The 5,477-nt window shown below is 48.2% G+C and overlaps 1 pseudogene; it reads right to left on the reverse strand.

Moving 5' to 3' along the window:
- Positions 1-2,418: 2,418 nt before the first annotated feature.
- Positions 2,419-5,243, reverse strand: LOC136467471 (dof zinc finger protein 2-like; annotated as a pseudogene).
- Between the last annotated feature and the right edge of the window lie 234 nt (positions 5,244-5,477).

Here is a 5,477-nt window from a genome sequence, read left to right on the forward strand (position 1 = left end):
ACTCTCCAATACCTCGAAAGAACATCGCCGCGTTCCTCTTCTTCTCTTTACCTCGAGCATTTATATTTGAGCAATTCAATTCATGTCTTTACATTCTTAGAATTGACATGCTAGAATAGGATTGGAACCTAGTGTGCAAAACTTTTATGCGGTAGAACAATAGAAAAACTTATAGGCACAAGAGGGTGAAATGGGCTAAGTGTAGTGCTTAATTTTTGCAAAAAAAAATAGAATTAGCCCAATTCACCCCCTCTTGGGCATCTTAATCCTTTCACTAATCATACTGTACATATACAGAGAACATAAGTTAGAGTTGTATTTGAATTATTCTACTCCGTTGTGTATTTTTATAGGTTTAGTATAGTTAAATGATCATGAAATATAAAATTTAAGGGCATAGACTTTTTGTTTTTCGATTAATCTCGTAATTTCTAGACCTTTTCGACGAACATGAGGTATTCGTTTAATATTGTTGTATTTTATAGATACAGTAGATTATATATAATATATTGTAAGATATCGACTCAGTTTTTTTTTATCTTAATAACCAACTATATATGTTGAACGAAACAGGGGATGAGTCAATGGTACGACTGTAGGGCATTATTGTTCCACGCTTGCACACACAGTCCAATTTCAGCATATATACCTTATATCTTCGTGACTTCATCATGGCCAGTTTCTGTCAGCACATTCACATTTGGATTGGGATAGTTTATATAGGGTGACCAAGACCAAATGCCAACAAGGAGGAGTTGTATACTCGGCACAGTCGGCAGGACCTCATCCCTCTATAGGAGAATGTCTTTGTGGGACCGCCAGATTAAGAAGGGCTTCTATGCGGTGAAGTGTTGCTGTAACAGGCCATCCCTGAAGAAGACACACACAGCCCAGGCTGCCATCTAGCTATACGTGAAAATGGTAAAGTGAGTGAGAGAATAATTTGATGGCAACTTTCTGGTGCGGGCAGTTGAACTTTGCAAGTGAATGACCAACTAGCTAAAGAAAATAATAGGGCATTATTCATCCCATATACTACACTTGACATGACTACATGAGAGGTCAGGAGAGGGCAAGCAGCATAATGGTGATGGTCGAGGAGGAGGGGCACCCTTTTGGTTTAGAAAATACTATTAGTAGTACCAATGGCCTGCACAAGCCCTTGCATATGGCTTAACGGCCTTGTTAGGCTGGTGCTAAAAAAGCACGGTTCGTGGATGGTTTCTACTGTTCACAGATGGTTTTCTCTTACAAATTTCTTCAAATTCATCCAGATTCCTCCAAACGAACAGGGCCGTTAGACCAATGTGGACAGACAGCAGGTGCAAAAGCATGGTGTTTGCCATACATACGTATTCCTTCTCCCTTTCTCCACGACGGCCCTCCTCCTCTTCGTAGTGCTTTTCATGGCTGGAAGATTCTTGGTTTCGTGATGATGGCGGAGATATGGCATCTCAGAGCTACTAGAGCGCTAGCAAAGCAAAAAAGGAAATATGGAGATCGGTCTACAGAGACGACGGATACGACGGATATCATGAATAAAATAAAATACCGACACAAAGTATATATTCTCTCTGTTTCAAATTATATCTAGTTTATTTTTTCTTCCTCCTGAATCAAATTTCTCTAAATTTAATCAAATCTATTAACGAAAAATGGCATCTGTTAGTTTCAATAAATTCTTCATTAAATATGTATTGATAGTGCATTTGTTTAAATACGCATGTATTGAATATCGCCTAGTGCCCTTGGTCCAAGGCGTCTCATGGTAATTCTCATTACCACGAGAAGCCTGCTCCTGTAATCCAAATTCTACTTTCTCTTAAGGAAATAAGTGCAAACGCACGATCGCGAAAAAAAATTTTGCATGTATCGATAGTGTATTTATTATCTTAATATATTCAAAAAAAACTTAATCAAAATTAGAGAAAATTGGCTTAGACAAAGTTAAGGGAACTATAATTTTTAGAACGATGGGGTATAAGGGCTAAGGGCTGGATGATACGACACAAATGAGCCAACCACAAAAAAATGACTGTTACCGGGTACCCTCAGGATAGATCAGCACAGCATTGTATGCTCCCTCACATGATGAACTGATCTAGCATACACTCGTCGCTATACAAAACCAATTAACCAAACTGTAGCACAATGTGATCACTGATGAATGATGCACACTGCAATAAAAAAAACAAAACCCCAAGAAGAAAGAGGTTTAAAACAACATAAGCAACATAATACATGTATATGACTAACAAACTTGTGTGTTATCAAGATTTAAAAGCACAGTAAGTCAAAAAACTACGTACGTGAAGCGTGATACGTACGGTGTGATTTGACTTATAACACTGTATGTAACAGAGCTGCTCAATTCATATACTCTACATGCATGCAATGCACAGCAACGACGACACATGATTGACAGCTTGCTCCTTGGATTACACAATCAGAAACAAGAGATCGATTGGCTAAGAGAAGCTGTAAATCACCGGTTCACCACCTTAACAATCTGTATATCCTGCTGTGTTAGCCCCCAAGTAGATTGCACACACACGAACACCAAGAACCGAAAAAAAAAAGAAAAAAAGGCAAACAACCAGAGAGAGATCAAACGCCATATGTGAACACTAATCACCTCCACCCTCTTATTAACTCCGATCCTTGTCTCTATCCCTATCATCTCCACATGCTGACAACGGCGCGTGCATGAGCCATGCATGGCGCGCCGCCTTACCAAGGGCCTCCGCCACCATTGCTGCTGCCATTCCCGATCATGCTATTGCTCCAGAATCCTGAAGTCTCGTGGCCACCGGTGACGCCGCTGGCCCCGCTGCCGTCGCCGCCTGCAGCTTGATCTTTGCTGTGCTCGTACTGATGATGATCGGCTCCGTTGCTTGCACCGCCGCCAGCTGTGCTCACCGCCGGCTTCAAGTCCTCGAAGGGGAAGAGCAACCTGCCAGCCGCGCTGTCCTGCAACCCGGCGCTGTAACCCCCGGAGCCGCCAACTGCCCCCGTGCCGTGCGTGTCCAGCGAGAACCCGAGCACGCTCTGAGACTGCGGCGGCGGGGGCATGCGGAACTCGCCCAGCGCGAATCCCGCGGCCGCGTACTCGGCGGGCATCCCAAGCTGAACGTGCTGTAGGGGGACGTAGCAGCCAGTGCTCCTCAGCAGCTCCATCGCCGAGAGAGCGCCCATGCCCCTGCCGGCGGCGCCGTTGCCCACCATGCCCGTCGCTCCGGGGTTGCACACGCTGCTGCTCTCCAGGCTCGGGAACGCCGGGAACTCCGGTGGCTGCAGAGCGCGGCCGTAGTGGTGAGGGTGAGGGAACGCCAGGTTGAGGTCGTGCGAGCCCTCGTGCATCAGCTTGGGGTTCTTGGCCGGGAGCCCCACGGAGACCGTGCTGGACATCGCCGCGGAGGTGGAGGCCCCCGCCGAAGACACGGCCGAGGACGAGCGCTTGTTCTTCCTGGAGCCGCCGCCCACTGGGACGTTGCGGAGCGAGCCGCCCTCGGTCCAGTAGCGGCGGCACGTCTTGCAGAAGTAGCGCGGCTGCTGCAGGCTATAGTTGTTGTAATAGCAGAACTTGGTGTTGGTGGAGTTGCACCGCGGGCAGTTGAGCGCCTTCTCCTTCTGCGGCCGCGCCCGCCGCTCCGTGCCCGCCCCAGCCCCTCCGGTCGCGCCAGCACTAGGCGCTGCCGCGGCACCCGCAGCGGGAGCGCCAGCCCTCTGGGCGCCGGGAGCCGAGGGCGCAGCAGGTGGCGGGTTTGGATTCTGGTTTGGATTTGCGTTTCCAGCCATGAGCATCTCTTCCATGGGCTTCCCTAGCCCTAGCCCCTGGTGAAGGACACGTATTGCTCATCGTTAGATGTTACTACTGCAAGCCTGAATGATGAATGTTAAGGTAACAAACAACTACTCCTACGAAGCAAGAAGAACATATAGTATGGGAGAATGAAGAGATGAATAGCACATAGTAGGGGGGTAGGTCTTTGGATTCTTATGGTGCAAGTGCAGTGCAGTGCAACAAAGAACCAATCAAATGGATACAAAGTGAGATTAAAGAGAAGGGGGGTAAAGGCAAATAAAAAGGTGAAAAAAGAAAAGAAAAGATGAGAGAGAAACAAAGCACCCCATAAAACTCAACTTTGTTTGTGCTCTTGTAGGGTTGCGTTTGTGGCGTAGCACTTGCTACTTACTCCATCACCCAAGACATGGCTGCTCTTTTGATGCAACGTGTGGGAGAGAGGGGGGGGAGTAAAGCTTACTCCATATGAGAAGGGAAAAGGAGGGATAAAAGGGATGAGAGCTTGGAAAGGGGGATAAGATAGAAAGAAAGGCAGGAACAAAGGAAAATAAAGGCGGTCGTGTGCTCCTTTCAAGGGATTAAAAGGAGGAGACAAGGGGAGAATTAAAGGCCACAAGGCCCTCAGCTCGAAGCCAATGGAGAAGAGACGGCAGGGACGCACACAGAGAGCAGATGACGATACTCGCATAGATCTACACAAAGAATAAAAGGTTCGCCATGGCGGTATCCAAGAACAACAAAGCCTACCGCTGCCGGAGAGGTAGTTAGATCATCATGCCCACATACTACTCCCTAGTATAAGAAAGCAAGCTCCAGGACCAAGGCAGGCCAGAGACGAAGAACCAATATACGCAGAGCAGTAACCAAGAACAAGAAGACACTAGTAGACATCAAGATCCAAGCCGGCAGGTGAGAGACCTCGTGCTCATGGCCCCCGATGCATGCTGCAGGTAGCTAGCGCCTGGTTTGATCGATCGAGATGGCTGTGCAGATTAGCTTACCTGATGCCACTGCGCCGCATCCATGCATGCAAGGATCCCAATTCCGCTCCTCGCCAGCGATTCTCCCGTGTTGCGCTTGCCGCCGAGGGGCGCGAGGAAGAGGAGGAGGAGGAGCCTGCTGTTGGAACTGGATGGGACGGGCGAGGGAGGAGGAATGTCCTGTGGATGGCCTGAGTAGTGGAATTGCTCCCGGCCCCTTCTCTAGTCTTCGCCTTCATATGTCATGAGATAGTGCGATTCTTTTCCGCAATTTTTTTATGCGTCTAGGTTAGCTGGGCGAAGGAGAAGGGAAATTGGTGCCCTGGCAATTTTTTGGAAATGCGTCAAATTTCGTCCATGTAGGCTTCGAAGTGCGCTTTGTGCGTGTAGTAGCGAGTTTTGGTTTTGGGCCGGTCCGGAGCTACAGAAAACTGGTGACAGCAGTCGTCAACAGGGAGAGAGAGGGGGGGGGGGGGGGGGGGGGGGGGGTGCGCGGGGCAGCGGCGCAGCCCTGAGAATGATGGTCCGTGGGGCCTCGCACGTGCGTAGGGAACCGTGCCACGTGCCAGCAACTAACCGGGGTGTTTTTAGTGCTTAACACACATCCTGGTTTCTGGATTCAAAGAACGATGAACTCATGATCGATCAACGCTATATGGTCATTTGTGTGTTGAATAAAATTTACAACCTAT

Source organism: Miscanthus floridulus, chromosome 7, assembly GCF_019320115.1.
Source record: "Miscanthus floridulus cultivar M001 chromosome 7, ASM1932011v1, whole genome shotgun sequence".
In the NCBI taxonomy this organism is placed as follows: Eukaryota; Viridiplantae; Streptophyta; class Magnoliopsida; order Poales; family Poaceae; genus Miscanthus; species Miscanthus floridulus.